Source organism: Cricetulus griseus, chromosome 2 (genome assembly GCF_003668045.3).
Source record: "Cricetulus griseus strain 17A/GY chromosome 2, alternate assembly CriGri-PICRH-1.0, whole genome shotgun sequence".
In the NCBI taxonomy this organism is placed as follows: Eukaryota; Metazoa; Chordata; class Mammalia; order Rodentia; family Cricetidae; genus Cricetulus; species Cricetulus griseus.
The window spans coordinates 12,808,649-12,825,823 of record NC_048595.1 but is presented as its reverse complement, the minus strand read 5'-3'; positions in this window follow the sequence as shown (position 1 = coordinate 12,825,823).

Sequence of the window (17,175 nt, the reverse complement as noted above, 5' to 3'; positions counted from 1 at the left end):
ACACACACACACACATGAATCCATGTACACACACACACAACACACACACACACACACACACAGGAATCCATGTACACACACACAGGAATCCATGTGCACACACACACACACACACACACACACGAATCCATGTACACACACACACACGTGAATCCATGTACACACACACAGAGGAATCCATGTAAACACACACACATGAATCCATGTAAACACACACACATGAATCCATGTACACACACACACAGGAATCCATGTACACACACACAGGAATTCATGTGCACACACACACACATGAATCCACATGCATACACACACATGAATCCACTTACATACACACACATGAACGCACATGCATACACACACATGAATCCACGTGCATGCACACACATGAACGCACGTGCATACACACCACTAATTAAGAGAAACCATAGTGGGTATGGGGACACCCATGAAAGGAATGGGCAGTGACTGAAGCTTAGGCACAGGCTTTCCCACAGGAGCTGCCTCCAGGGAGTCAGGACAGCAGAGGGCTAAGCCTCAGGCTGTCACCCACCAGCCATGCAGTCTGCTTCCTTCCCAGAAGTTGTCACCTCTAGCAATCATTGCCCAACACAAGAGCCAGTGTCAGGCCCTGGCCAGCAGCTCCTGCTGTCACCATCCTCAGGTAGACAGGAGGCTTCCCAGCAGCTAACAAGCTCTGGCATCAGAGGCAGAGCCAAGAGGAAGACACAGGACAGTCTGTCTTCACCTATTGGCAGGCTGAGTGATGCAGTCCTATACGGAATCAGCTGTGATGTCAGAGAACAGGGTGCCAGGATGACATTCTGGATGAGTTCTGCATTGCCACCCTCCCCCAAACAGCAGTAGTGAGGCACTTGATAACTGTTCCCTCGGCCCGGCGCATGGGTTCCTAGGAGAGCCTAGTAGAGTGAGCACTGCCTCAGCTGTCAATCAAAATCCTTACAGGGCACTTGCCAGGCAGATAGAGGGGATCGGGAACTCAAAGGCAGCCTTGGCTAAATAGCAAGTTTGAGTCCAGCCTGGGCTACATGAAACTATCTCAAAAACAAACAAAAAGTGCTTGATGGAGTTGACAAGGGGCTGGGGAATCCAGGCTGGTGACCCCATCAGCCTAGCCTGAGAGGTGGGGCCACCCCAACCTGTGATAAGAAGGTCAGCCCCAAAGACAACCATGCATGGATTTTAAGTGCCCACTCCAATAGCACACCAGAGAATTGATACCATGGGGACAGTGAAGTAAAGCCCAGGAGGAAGGCAGGAAAAAGTAGACTGCAAGGATATGGATGTTACCACAAAACGCCTCTCTGTGGTGATGTCTGAGCAGACCAGGAACAGCATTCTATGTCAAAGGAACTATAAGGCAAAGGCCTGAGGGGTTGAGGGACTGTGTTCCAGGACAGCCTGAGGCCACAGCATGAGGGTCATTGATGACATAACAGGGCCTGAGAGCCTCTAAAAGAGCCAGAGTGGGAACCAATGGGGAGTGAGCAAAGGTCTTACTACAGAGTCAGTCATCTGGAGCAAGCAGAACAGATGGAGCAGAGCAGAAGTGGACAGGGAGGTGTGTAGGGAAAGTGGCCTCAGCCAGTGACTGTAGCCTGAGGTCACTGATGGTGGCTGAGATCAGTGACTGTGGTCTGAAGTCATTGATGACAATCTGGGGTCAGTGAAGAGATGGTTTAGTGGGTAAGAGCGCTTGCTGTGTAAGCATGAGGACCTGAGTTCAAACCCCCAGTTGTCACATAGACAGGCAGGCATGGCCACAGGTACAACTCTAACCTAATTGCTATGGGGCATGGAGACATCAGGACCACTGAAGCTGAGTGGCCACCATCTCAGCTCTACGTTCAGTGAGATATGTTGCAGGGAATAATGCAGAGAGTGACAGACCAGGACACACAATGTCCTCTGGTCTTCATGTGCACATGTAGGCACATGCAATCCAAAGAAAGCAAACCATTAAAAAATCCTACGATCATTTAAGCTGCAAGCAGGTGCCCAATAGTCCCATCAAGCAGCCAAAAGCAGCCTCATTGAAAACAAAGAACTGATGCGAGGACAACTCTGCAAGCAGGAAAATGATAGCCACAACTCAGTGCCAGTAAAACTGAACTTTTTACTTGAAACTCCCAAACTCCAAGCCCAAGTGATTTCTCTGTGTACTTTTCTACTAAACACTGAAAGAAGAAATAATACAGCTATCTATACTCTTATCCAGAAATCAGAAATGGGGGCAACATCCCCACTATTTTGTGAGGGCATCATTATCCTGACCTAAATATAAAGGAAAAGAACAAGAAGAGGGGAAACCAACAGGCCAGGCTCTCCCATAAAGATAGTTATAAAAATACCTGATAAAATTTTGACAAACCCAGAAATATACAAAAGGTGTAACACAAGCTAAGTAAGGAGTTTATCCCAGGAATGTAAGTCTGGTCCAGTCTCCCAAATCAATAGAAATCAACCCATTAACAGGCTAGGGAAGAAAAAAATCACATAATCATCCCAAAAGACACAAACAATCAAGAAATAAAATTCAAGATGCTGAGAATTTTCTTTACCCAATAACTAGAATCCACAAAAACTGGACAGCGATATGTCCTGGTAGAAAAAAGGAAGGTTTTCCTCCTTTGGAGTGCAGGGTCTCCCACACAGGCTCTGCAGCGAAATGCCCATTGAGCTCCATCTGGCTTTGGGAACCTCACCATCTTACAAGTGAGTTCTCACCTGCCAGCACCTGTCTTCTATGCACCACTGCAGCCGGACCCCTGGGCAGAGTCACCCCCCAACCCTCTGTTTGCCTTCACACCTGAAGGTCACAACCATGCTATGGAATCCCTGCACCACACACCTCCCTCCTAGCTTCCTCAGTACACCTCTGTGAGCAACCCCTGCTAGAGAAAATAAGGCACGGTTAGACATCCGCAAGTCCCTTCAGCTAGCTAACTAGTGAAGGGTCAGGATATGAACCCAAGAGCCTGGCTGGAAGGTCCACCTCTTATTGTAATTGAACACAGTGTGGAAATGTGTAGATCCCAAATTCTGGAACCCGTGACTGTGTTGAGTCACAGGATCAAGAGAATGAAGCTTGCAGGCTTACAAGTGGTGCAAAAGTTCCTGACCACCAGACTCAGAGGAGCCCAGTGGAAGAGATGGGGCCATGAACCAAAGAATGCAGGAAGTCTTTGGAAGCTGGGGCAGGTAAAGCCCTACTCCCTCTCACGAGGAACAAAGTAGTGAGACTCTGGGGATGGAGACAAAACCTCACCATATACCTACCCTAGGGAGTCTTCTTGAGGCCTCTTGGCCTTTTGTCCTCCCCCCAAAGTGTAACTAGGTATTTAATCCTAAAGCCAGACTGGCTCCAGCTCCTTGCAAACCAGGCACCAAGGCAAGGACCAAAGGCCAGAGCCCTGCAGCCTTCCTGAGTGCCTCAGTCCTGAGTGGAGAGCTCAGCGGACTCTACTCCCAGCCACTGGGAACTCGGAACAGGAAATTGCTACTTGCGAAGGGTCAGGTGGAATGGAGACTCTGGAAGTACCTGTCTTCAAAGGGGGGGGAGCATACATGTGAGCATGCCATCAAATTTGCATGAGGGAAAGGGTTTTAATTACTCTCTTCCTTAACCTCATTGTGCCTGGGGTGCTCCACCCTGACTCTCCCTGGCAGGAAGGATGGATTGATTGTCTCCTGGCATTCAGAAACCCTGATTAATGTAAAACTAACCAGTCATTCTGAACTCTGGGGAATTAATCACTTAGATGTGGGAATTACTCAATAAACCGTTCAAACATGCAATAAACTAAGCCATTAAAAATTAATCGCTCGACATCCTGGCCGTGTAAACAGGGCTAATAAGGACCTGGCAGCCTTGCATGAGGCGGAAAGAAGGTGGGGTGCACGGCCTTTAGCCAGCTGCCTCTAAGGCCAGAGCGGACATGCCAAGGTCAAAGGCACATGTCATAATCGGTAGGGCAGAGACATCTGGAACTCTGGCCCAGGAAAGGGCAAGTGAGGGCAGGAGGTCTCACTGAGCTTTGAGGAGGAGCTGGCCGGAAGGGTCCATGCTTGAATCTGCAGCTTGTGGGAATGTAAACTTGTATGGCCACTGTGTAAATCAGCATGGTGGTTCCACGAAAAACAAAACAAAACAAAACAAAACAAAACAAAAAACCCTAAAAAACAAAAGCAAAAAACAACTGATGTGTGTGATCCAGCTGTACAGTTCCAAAGGATGAAGCCAGCTTACCACAGACACCTACATATCTGACCATTGCTGCCCTCCTCACCACAGCCAGCAAATGGAGCCAGCCTAGACAGCCATCAACTGATGAACGGTTACAGAAATTATGGTATGTGTACACGATGGAGTGTTATATAGCCATAAAGAAAAATGAAGTCACGACGTTTCAGGAAATTGGATGCACTGGAGATCTTTACATGAAATAAGCCAGACTCAGAAAGACAAATGTCACCAGTTCTCTCTCCTACCTGGAGCCCATATTTAAATGTGGCCATGAAACTGGAAAGGGGTTATGACAGAAGAGGTCTTGTTGGGTAATGGAGCGTGTGTGGTAAGGAGGCAACCGGGGAGACTGGGAGAAGGATGAGAGCCCGTCGGGAAGGGGGGCTGATGAGAAGAAGTCAGTAGTTCATAGATACCCATCCTGGGACCAGGGGAAGGAAGGCTTTGCCATTCCCATGAGTCTGAGGCATCAAGGTCCTTGACGCAGCCATATAATAATACACATTCACTTAGGAATTTATCCATTCCCCCCACAGTGACAAAAGCACCCCCATGCACACCTACAGAGAGAGAGAGAGAGAGAGAGAGAGAGAGAGAGAGAGAGGTATAATTTTAAAAAGTTAAACAGGAAATCGGATATCTGAAAGGCATATTGCAAGGGTCTAGCAGAGCTGAACATTGCCAACCCCAAAGCCTAGATCTGAACTAGAGTTATCAGTCCCCACCCCTCCCTGTTAGCTGCAAAGTCATGGGGACCTTTGGCTGGACTCAGCAATTTGGGAACAACAGGTGTGGCCTTGCTCCCTGGCTCCCTGTAAGCCCTAGCAGACACCACTTACTTGGCTTGTTTTGGTGGGGGTGGGGTAGGGGTGCACAGAGGCCATCAGGGATCTCTACCTTACTCTTTAAGCCAGGGGCCGGAGCTCACCCTCTCAGAAAGGCTGGCTGACCAGCCAGCCCCAGGCATTCTCCCGCTCTGCCCTCCCCAGAGTGGGGTTATAGACACATACCACTGTGTTTTACAAGGATGCCGGGGATCTGAACACAGACCCTCGTGTTTATATAGCAAGCACTTTGCCTGCTGAGTCATCTCCCTAACCCCTTGGTAGGGCTTTTGAGACAGAGTCTAACTACATGTCCCAGGCTGGCCTCGAACTCACAATCTTCTTGCCTCTGCCACCCAAGTTCTGGGCTTTAAGATGTATGCCACCACACCCCAATTTCAGCCACAACTAACTGAAAAAAACCTTTGTCTGGTTTGCTAAGAAGGGGCAGGGGAATCTCTTCATACCCTTCTAGACAGTTCTACATGAGTGGCCAGTAACCCTGACCACACCAAGACAGTGAGGCACTGTTCCCCACCCTGCCATGCACTGCTTTCCCAAGTTTCTCTCAAAGGCTCATATGTTGAAGCATGGTCCCCCTACCCACATCACAATGCTCATTAAAGCAAGTAGAGCCCTTAGGAGCACTTGCTGCTCTTGCAGAGGACCAGGACTCAGTTCCCAGCACACAGAACAGGTGACTCACATCTGCCTGTAATTCCATGGAGCTGGCCTCCACAGGCACTTAAACTGTGAACATACTCACACACAGATCCACACAGTTACATATAATTAAACATACAACAACTCACTTTTTCTTTTATGTGAACCATTAAAACCATTAAATAAATTGAGACAGTTATCAAAGACACCACTACCTTGATGGCTGCAGCCTGGCAGCTTTATAGGCAGACGACAAGCATGAAATAGATTCATCCTCAATTAAACAGTGAAAACAGAGGTGCACACACCCATTCCCAGGCTGAATCCAGAACAGGGTAAGACGGGAAATCACAGGCCACTCCACTGAGGAGCACACTTGTGAAGTGTCAGGGGACCAATGGAAGGGTCAATTAAGACAGTGTGGAGGGGCTGGGAGATGACCAAAACACATTAGCTCCAGGGGCAGGGAGAGACCCTGCCTCAAAGGAACAGGCAAAGAGAGAGACAGAGGATATTGACATACCCTGGCCCCTCCTCAGGAATGCATAGCCAAGTGCACCTGTACACACACACACACACACACACACACACACACACACACACACACAGACAGACACACACACGGGTGCACACATGTACACACAGACCTCCGTCCCTCTCCCTGCCTCCACCCCCACCCCCACCCCCGCATACACAGTTAAAATTTTGGTTTGTTTCGAGCCAGATCTAACTATAGCTCTGGCTGCCCTGAAACTTGCTGTATAGACCAGATTGGCCTCAAACTCAAAGAGTTTGTCTCTGCCTCCTGAGTGCTGAGATTAAAGGTGTACAACACCATACTCAGCTTAAACACAACTAAAAATTTTAAGCGGGGGAGTGGGGGACCCAGAGAGGGCCCTTGGCCAAAACAAAATGTCAGAATGGCAGGAGCTGTGATACAAATGTATCAAGTTTTAAAAAGAAACAGCTTCATGTCTCCATAGCATGTACAAAATGAACACAGGGCAACCCCTGACCTCTATCTCCCTCAGAGAAGGTAGGACTCCATGAAGCCTAAGCGCCTCCTTGGCACGCTGGCAATCAAAGTGAGGGCTTCATACAAGTCGGGAAAGGGCTCTACCCCAAAGTCACACCCCAGCTCTCTAGTTTGTATTTCAACTGCTTCCTGCAGAACACAGTTTGGGGGAAGCCTGTGAGCTGATCTGTTCAGGGTGCTTAGCCCCAGGCAGCTGTGGTCTCCTAGGAGACATGGGTCCTCCTAGCACAGCAAATAGCTACTAGGTGCCAATGGCTGTCATCACCCCCAGTTGTCACAGTGGCTTTAGAGGTGGCAGTGCCATCTGTCTGGAGAACGACAGGAGTCTCAAAGACTCTGAGGGCGGTGGCCAAGTCCAGCTGTTGGGGAGGAGGACCCAGGGCAACCTCCCCCACTGCCTGTTGCTGGGAAGTCTGTTCTCCCTCCACGATGAACAAAGGGCTCCCTAGAAACAGACATTCCACTCCCTGACTGGGAGCTCAGAGACACCTGCGCTGTCAGGGAAGACCTCAGCCAGAGCTGACCTGAGAACTCTGGACTGCCACCCCAGACCTCAGGGCTGGGCCAGGCGCTGCTGCAGTGTGCAAGTCTGCAAATGCCATTCTGGAAAGGCCCAGCATGGAAGATGCAAAATCTAGGCTCAGCCAAGTCGGCTACAACATGTGACCCTGAACTCTCCATGGGATGCATGCTTTTTAAAATTAGCATATACTAATTACACCTAACAATGGGTTTTGTTATGACATTTTCATACATGTTCATAATTAATGGATTTCTATCATAGTCACGCCTCTTTGCCCCTCCCACTCTAATTAGCCGCCTTTTGTCACCAACAAGCCCCACACTACTTCCATGTCTTTTGTGTAGACCACATGTATGAGTTTGTGTGTTGTTGTATGTGTGGTGGGGGGGCTGCATGTATGTGTGTGATATGTGTTTGTGTGTTTACATGTGTGTGGTGTGTGTGGTATGTGTAGGCTTCATGTATGTGTGTATGATATGTGTCTGTGTGGCATTTGTTTGCATATGTGTGCTGTGGTGTGTGTGTGTGCTGTGGTGTGTGTGTGTGTGTGTGTGTGTGTGTGGTGTGTAGGCTGCATGTATGTGTGTGATATGTGTTTGTATTATGTGCACGTGTGTATGTGTTTGAAATGTGTTTGTCTAGTGTTTGTGTGTGTAAGAGAGAGAGAGAGAAAGAGAGAGAGAGATGTGGTGTGTGTAGTGTGTGCACATGTATCCGTGTTGTGTGCACATATGTGTACCTCAATGAGTTTCATTAGGAATGCTTACAGGAGTAGTGACTATGTCACTGAAAAAAATGCCCCCAACCATTAGCTGCCTATAGGTTGAGGAGGAGTGAGCACCTCTCTGGTCACATTCCAAGCTGGAACACAGCACCACAGGTGAGGAAAACATGGACTCTAAGAGATCTCACAGCACAGGAGTTGGGGTCCTGGGTGGGCCTCAGCCATGGGAGGCAGGACCTGAGAGTTCTAGTATTCCTTATGGCAGAATTTGCACACATGCCCACACATATGCCCTTCTCTTACCTTCTGTGGAGCCAAAACCAACCTGAAGCCATGCCTCCCTACTTCTCCCCCTCCTTACCCACCAAGAAACCAAATCGGACCCAGTGGAGTCTGTCTGAGCATGCTCAGTTACCAGACGGCTGGGGGTGCACAGACCCCGCTGCCCCACTGCTGACTTCAGCATCTGCACCCCAGGAGACCCCGGGAGACATCCTCTCAATACAGCCCCCACAGAGCACAGTGAGCTGCCTGCTGGGCTCTTCCTGCACCAACTCCAGTTTTAAAGGCCCCAGAGGGGCTTTGGGGGGCTCAGCTCTGGCAGGAAGGGGTGTCAAGGGAATGAAATGCAATGCCAAGATGCAACAGAGACTGCACCCCATGCTGGGTTTCCTGGCAGCAAACAGGGCTGGAATTGCTTGGGTTCATCTGGAGGGTGCAGATAGCTGCTGCCAAACCATCTCCTTGTGTCTCTCGCACGAGGCACCTCGGACTCAGCAAAAAACATCGCAGTAAAAGCTCGATGGACATCGAAGGACAGAGGGGTCCTTGAGAGGCCCCCACACCGAGTGTGCGTGCATCTGACACCAAGAGTCCCCACACTCCTTTTCATTTCTGCTTTGCTGTGGAGCCCAAGGGATCATCGGCCCCAGCTTTCCATGTGTGAGGTGCGCACTCCTGGAACATTCTTGTTTATTGCTCCTAAATCTTTCCTAGAGTCGATAAAGCTCCCCCTCTTAGTCCCAAGTAAGACAGGGAAGGGAAAGCTAAAAATAGAAGGAGATTTGCATGTGCGAACACCTGTTGTATTTTACAACATTTTTATTTAATCCTCATGAGGGCCCTGAGAGGCAGTTCAGAGCAGAGACACAAACACACAAAAAAAGTGGCAACTGTCCCCTATCTCCCTCAAAGCAAACCCTGGAGTGTGACACTAGCTCCTGGGAACTAAGGGGGCTGGAGTAGATCAGAGCCCTTCTCTGTTCTCCACCTCCACCCCCCACCCCAGGCTGCCTGAAATGCAGACATCATAGCACACTTAAGGGTTCATTTGAGAATGTGAAAACACGAGCCTTCTTATTTGAGATTCGAAGCTATCACACGGCCCTAAAGAGAGAAACGCCAGGCTTCCAAGCCTGGGGGCCAGGACTGAGCCATCTCTAAGCTATTTGCCATGCTCAGCTCTCTCTCTCTCTCTCTCTCTCTCTCTCTCTCTCTCTCTCTCTCTCTTCTTCCTCCCTCCTCTTCTACAATCCAGGACCTACTCACAGTAAGTGACCAAGACAATCCCCCACAGACATGTCCTGAAGCTTGCCTCCCATGTGTGTCTAGATAGTGTCAATCAAAACTAACCATTGCAGAAATCCAATGCCCAGAGGTCAACGTGAAGGAACCAGAAAATGGGCATTGCCACTTAGCCTATCCCTGGTATTAGGTACATCTGTGGTGAGAGGTCCCAGGTACAGAGCTGCCCAGGCTAAAGGACAAGCCCACTTGGATGCATCTTCCACACAGCTCTGTAGATGGAGAGGTGTGGCCATACACCAGCTGGAACCAGCCATTGGGCTGGGAAGGATCACTCTGAGCCTCAGTTTCCCCATTTGTCAAGAGTAAGAACACATCCTATAGGTCAGGTATGGGAGCTCACGACTATAATCCCAGCAGTCAGGAGGCTGAGACAGGGGGATCACCTAGACTACAGAGTAAAACTTGTCTCTACAAACAAAACTAAGTGATTTAAAAATGCATACAGAAAAATGCCCATGATGGGCATTTTGAGTGCTTGGTTCCTCAGTGGTCTTGAGGTGCATGAGGGCCAGACAGCCCGAGAGGGGGTGTGTGGTATAGAAGGGGGGCTGTGTTAACTTACTTCTCTGATGCTGTGATGAGAAACCATGACCAAGGCAATCTACAGATAGAGGAGCTTGTCTTGACTTAGGATTGCAGAAGGTAAGAGTTTGTCATGGTTTTGGGGCATGGCCACAGGCTGAAAGCCATGGCAGCAATGGCAAGCCTGGTGCAGCAGCAGAAAGCTCACATCTCAACTGCAAGCATGAAGCAGAGAGCCAACTAGAAGCTGTGCAAAGCTATGGACTCTCAAAGCCCAACTCCAGTGATAGAATTCCCCCAGCAAGACTTCACCTCCAAAGCCTCAACAAATAGCCTTCAACTGGGAACCAAGCACTCAAGACCCAAGACTATGGGGACATTTTCCACTCAAGCCTAATAAGTGCTCAGGCCTAAGTTCTCACCCCTTCTTGAGCTGCAAGACATCAGCTGTCTTTCCTGGTTAAGCTGCCTGGGCTCCGATGCCCAGAGAAGTATGACAGTCGTCTTCACTTCCAACTTAAGGAGATTAAGAATCACCATAGAAACACATCTCTGGGTGTGTCTGTGAGGAGGTCTCCAGAAGGGTTTAAGTGAGGAGCAAAGGCCAACCCAGGATGTCAGTGGAGCCATGCTATGGGCTGTAGTCCAGGACTAAATGAAGAGAAAGAGAGCTGAGCCACAACATTCTCCTTCTGCTTCCTGACTGCAGATGTTATGTGACCAGTTGCTTCATGCTGCTGCCTCCATGCCTTCCTGCCATAATGGACTGTGCACCCTGCAACTGTAATGGACTGTGCACCCTCCAACTCTAATGGACCTGCACCCTCCAATTCTGATGGACTGTACATCCTCCAACCGTGATGACTGTGCACACAACTATGATGACTGTGCACACAACTGTGATGACTGTGCACACAACTGTGATGACTGTGCACCCTCCAACTGTGATGACTGTGCACACAACTGTGATGGACTGTACATACAACTGTGATGACTGTACACACAACTGTGATGACTGTGCACCCTCCAACTGTGATGACTGTGCACACAACTGTGATGGACTGTACAAACAACTGTGATGACTGTGCACACAACTGTGATGACTGTGCACACAACTGTGATGACTGTACACACAACTGTGATGACTGTGCACCCTCCAACTGTGATGACTGTGCACCCTCCAATTGTGATGACTGTGCACACAACTGTGATGACTGTGCACACAACTGTGATGACTGTGCACACAACTGTGATGACTGTGCACCCTCCAACTGTAATGACTGTGCACACAACTGTGATGGACTGTACATACAACTGTGATGACTGTACACACAACTGTGATGGGCTGTGCATCCTCCAACTACTATGACTGTGCACACAACTGTGAACCACAACAAACCTTCCTTCTTTAAGATGCTTTCTCTCAGGTGTTTTGTCACAGTGATGAAAATAATTACTTCAAGAAGATGGACGGCATCAAGTAGGGCTGACTACAATGGCAGTCCCGGTCTCCAGTGACACAGAGGCAGTGATGATGTGGCACAGGAGAGGAACCCCAGGTCAAAGCAGCTGGGAGCCTCTGGCTTCTCAATAGCACAGACAGGAGAGAATGAGAGACACACACAGGGAGAAGGACATGGGCCAGCGTGCACTTGCTCTCCCTTCTGCCTCAAGTTCCTGACACTAATCAGAGATCCGTCCCCTGGGAGCTAGCAATAATGATTAATGGGGTTAAATATAGCCAGAGACTGCTGGGGCAAAATTAGGAACCATGCATAAAACATCACCTCCTCCTCAGGCAGACAGAGCCACCGGGCTGGTACCCAAGGAAGACGCCTACCCTAGGGCGGCCCCATCCAGCCTCCTCACCACACCGCCTGCCTGCATGTGGGTGCGTGCCAGGGATTTGCACCCTTCTGTTTGTGCCCACACATGCTCCTAGATGTCAGAGCTACCGTGGGGTTCCTGAGCCAATCCAAAAGAGAAGAATGGCTGGTGAGGTGGTGAAAAGAGGCGCTGTAAAAGGCTCACCCAGAGCTGCGCTCCAACCCTAGCTTTCCCACTCGTTGGATATGTGGCTGAGGGGCTGCCCGTCTCTGGATTTCTGTTTCCTCTCCCATCAATACAGTTTAGTCTTCAAAGCTGATGGGATGATATTAAGGTGCCATAAGAGCCAGGCAAGTAGTGAACATTCAGAAAACCACAGCTCCTTTCCCCACCCCCAATGCCCAAATAGCTGTGTGACCTAAAACAAATCATCCACCTCTCTGAACCTAAATTTCTTGCTTGTTACTTATTAATATCTTCTGCTACAGGGGAGAAAAATAAACAACATAGGAAAGATGGCCAATATCCTTCATCCCATGTACCCGACACTGTAGACTGGTGGCAAGTACCAACTTCATGCTGGAGCCATAGTGGATGCTGGGACAGTACAGAGACTGTGCCTTCTGGTCCCTGCTCTTATGGTGTCTACAGTCCAGGGAGCAAAGTGGGAAAGCTAAGCTGATAAAATAGTTGTAAGGCATAAGCTGTTTTCTAAAAGAAAGCAGGGGTCTGCTGTTGAGAAGGGATGCTCCAAGGAGGTGACAAGAGTCAGTGTCCCTGGGGCTCAGGGCCCCCACCAGCTATGCCTCTCCAGGGTTCCCCCCACATCTGTGTCAATGCCCCCTCACTCAGGACTGGCTGCAGACACTAGAGGGGAAGCGACCAGGGAGAGAGTAGCTCAACCCAAGAGCCATGCCCCCACGTGCATGTTGCGTATGTGTCTGTTGATAATCAGGAGTGTGCCACCTTCCTCACAAGGTGCACCTCATCAAGGGAACAGAAATACACCTTGGGGGAGGGGCAGGACTGAAATAGACTCCCAGTTCTAATTCTCACACACATCCCTGGAAACACAGCTCCCCACCTTCACCCTCAGCCAAGAGAACCCTGCATCCCTAGACACCCTCTACAAGGCACAGGGGCTCAGAGGGACCCAGGGTCCTACCCTCCCTCATCAGGGCACAAAAAGGGCTGAGCATCAAGTCTGTTGGCCTGGACAATACGGCAGCACACTTCCCCAGTCCCACCTCTTCCTGTGGCCATGTTGGGACTCCTCCAGTAGGATAAGTTAGCAGCCACCATCCTGTTTAGGTGCCTTCTCCAGGCCCTGCCCCAGCACACACACACACACACACACACACACACACACACACACACACACACACACACACACACACACACACCTGGTCCACTTGGCCCGCACTCCTGCAGCCTCAATTCAGCCCTACAGCTTTGAGGACCCAAACCATCCCTGGATACGGTGCATGGACAGGGCTGCCTAGGGTCCCCTCTGGAGTTTGACCACTCTGAGGGGCTGGGATCACATTTCATGTTATTTGTGTGACCCCACCAGCCCCTGATCCCTAGTCCCACCCAGATCCTGAACTCCTGGCCACCTGGGCTGATCAGGGTAGCTGTAATAACCCAGGAAATGCAAGCTCTTTGGGGACCCTCAGTGTATCCCAAACTGCATTGCTTATCCCAGGGTCTTCCCTGAGTTCTATAGTTGGTAAATATGTGCTAGAAAATGAACAGTTAAATCAGTCCTCAGGTAACATGGGGCTCTCTAACAACAAGGGGGCTCTCTAACAACCACGGAATGAGCCAGAACCATGCACAGCCAAGGGTACTGTCACCAAGTTAGCAGAGAGCTCGGTGCCCGGGCTAAATAACCTCTGGGCAGAAGGTAGGGAGGGGGTTAATGTCTGCACTAGGGATAGAGTGTGTAGGGTGAACAAGAAGGGACAAATGACTCTGTGGAGAAAGGGGCTCAGGACAGCAGAGATGATGGCAAGAGTGACAAGCTGCAAGGGTGGCACTCGGGGAAATGCAAATTAAAGTAATAAGGAGGCCTCACTTTAGATCTTCAGCGAGCCAGTAGGATCACTTGCTAGCAGCTAGAGACTGGAAAGCAGATTCTCTAATTACTAAGGTGAAGGTGAGAGCCCTGTCCTCTGGGGAAATCAAGCTGACAGTGCCATTAATTAAAATTAAAATACACGAACCTCTTGACCCAACAACTCAACTCCTTTGTTATACCCCAGAGAAATAAGCGACTAGTACCTAAAGATATGTGTGTGCAAAGAGGTTAATCTTTATCCTGTTTCCATGGTTTAAAAGCAGGGTGGGAGTAGATAAAATAAATGCCAATCGGTAGGGAAACCTTCAGCTTAATTATAATAAGCCGTGCTCTGAAATACTATACAGTTGTTAAAAATAACACACCAGGGTTGGCAAGACAGCTTAAGGGGTAAAGTGCTCACTCCTCAGAACCTATAATGGTGGGAAGGGAAAACCAACTCCCTGAAACTGTCTTTGACCTCCACAAGCATGTCATAGCATGGGCATATGCATACACCACCTCTCCTCTGGCCTGCCACATGCAAGAGTGCATGTGTGCACATGCGTGTACATGTGTGTGTGGTGAAATAAATAAAAGGAACACACCAGACTCTACTTACTGGTGTGCGTTTTCACAGTATGTAATCCACCAAGGAAGAATATGAAAGCGTTCACTTGTTTGTATTTGGCCTTGGTATCCATAGAGAAGAGGTTCCTGGAGCCCTCTCCTCCAGATGTTCAAATCTCAGGATGTCCAGTCCCTTGCATAAAAGTGTCCATGCATACCCGGCATGACCCTCACATACACCCCAGAACATCGCTAGACCCTCCGTGTGGCTGGGAGACACGCCGAAGCCCCAGTAGGCCAACCTGCCAACCCTGAAGAAAGCACTTTGAACCCGGGACTCCTGTTTCCATGATTTAAGTTACTAACCTCCTGGCTGGGGCTTTCAGTTGGTAGACCAGTTACCTAATGCTCACCAAGCGCTTAGTTCAGTTCTACTGCACGATCAGGTGTGGTGGCCCATGCTTAGAATCTCTGCACTCAAGAGGTGGAGGCAGGAGGATCACAAAGTCAAGTCAAACTCAGCTACACGGTGAGTTTGAGGCCAGCATAAGTTACGTAAGACCCTGTCTCAAAACTAGAACTAAATAAACTCACTATGATTGACACACTTATGAGGACCCTCAAAATTCTCATCTTTCCTGTCGGGACCCTTTCCAGAAGTCATTAGAGAAATGAAACACCATACTGGAGACAGTCCATAGAGGCTGCCACTGGCTAGGGTGGTAGAAGGCTCTAGGGGCTAAGGGGACCCCAGTGCTCCCAACCTCCGTCCCTCATCCTGTAGAATGGGAGTGGAGGGTGTTTAGGTAACGAATGTCTGCACTCCAGACATTCACCTGGAGTGAAATGAAAGCATTCCAACACCTGAAAGGGGTCATTCAGGAAACTCTTCCCTGACACCAGAGGAAGGCATCCTCCTCCCCTACCGCTCTCCACTTTGTTTCTTTCAGGCAGGGTCTCTCACTGAAACTGGAGCTTACGTTTTATCCTCTAAGCTGGCAGCCAGCAAGCCTCCACCCTCCTCACGGATTGGTCTACAGGCAGTCAATGAGGCCACGCCCCGCTTTAATCAGGTGCTGGGATCTGAACTCTGCTCCTTGTACTTGGGCAGCAAATGCTCTTGACCATTAAGACTTCGCTCCAGCACCGCCGTCCACCCCACCTCCCGGAAGAGTCAGACTCTTAGAGGTGCCCGTGCCCCTGGGAGACTTAAACCTCTGCCCCAAGTCCTCTGTTTCTTCAGGTACCTTCATGGGTAGCCCATCCTCCAGACCCCTCTCGTCTGTGTTCCCTGGAGCTGTCATGCAGGCCCTAGAGCCTCAGTGTGTCCTGAGTTGACTAGGGTCTCCCACTCTTACACCACGGCCTAACACTGTCCATGCCTGCCACTAACTCAGGGCTGACAACAACACCCAGGCCCTGAGCCCCCATCTTTCTCTCTCTCCCTCTCTCTCTCCCGCCCACGCTCTATTAATAAAACAAAGCAAAAATTAAATTACTCCTAACACACCCCCAGTCTGCTTTCAAGAGGGTTGGATAGTTTGAAATTCTAATTTGCTTTACAAGGTCTTAAAATAATTTTACCAGAACCCAAGAGACAACACCTCCCCCACTCTGCCCTGCTGCCACGCCACAGCAGGAGGCCAGGCTGCAGGATGAGGGGCAGGAGAAAGGACCAGCACTTTCCCTGTGGGTCAGAGTCCACCCTGGACTATTATATGAGTTCACTGTAATCTCTACCCAGGCTGAGGCTGGTCAGCTTTCTGAACTCATGGGCTGGGGTACAGTCCCTCACCTATATCCATCCACACCCCCACCCCAGCTCTAGATGGACCAATGAGGCCCTTTCTGGTTAGTCCCATCCCATATGAGCAGAAGGGACCTTTCTGAACTAATGTTTCCTTAAAGGACAGTGTCATCTCACAGTCTGCAGCTTTCAGAAGCGACAGCCCCATGCTGGGAGACTGAGTCCCAGATCAAAGCTGCTTTGACTCCTGGAGCCATCCTGGAGAGCTCCAAGCCCTTGCAGGCCTCAGGCTGTGCTCATATCTTATTACCACAGCAGAGCACACCTACCCTGCCAATAGCAAAGGCCACCTCTTTTTGAGGGTTTCATGATGTTGGGGACCCCAGCCACAAGACCAATTCACATGATACAAATGGTGAGGCAGATACCCCACCCAGAGGGTGGGGAAGGGACCAGAGTGTGGTGTCGACCCACAGGTGCACAGTAGAAGTCAGAGGATGCATACAACAGCGCTGATGGAGTCAAGAGGCTGAGACACAGGACGCCATCACATGGCAGAACCAGGAACCAATGCGCACTGGTGTCCAGTGAAGTCAGCCTGGGAGCTGGGGTTCCCTCAACTGGAAAGAAGGACTGGGGAGGCAGAGACCAGCTGGGGATGAAGGCTGCAGATCCCCGCCCCCCAGCCAAAGCCAGGCCCAGTGTGCCCTGCGTAGGTCAGTATGCCACCAACCCTTCTCTCAGCTCCTCATCAGCTGCTTAGGTCTTGTCCTGACCTGCAGGACATCAACCTGGGGCAAGAGAGTCAGGGATAGGGAATGGGGAC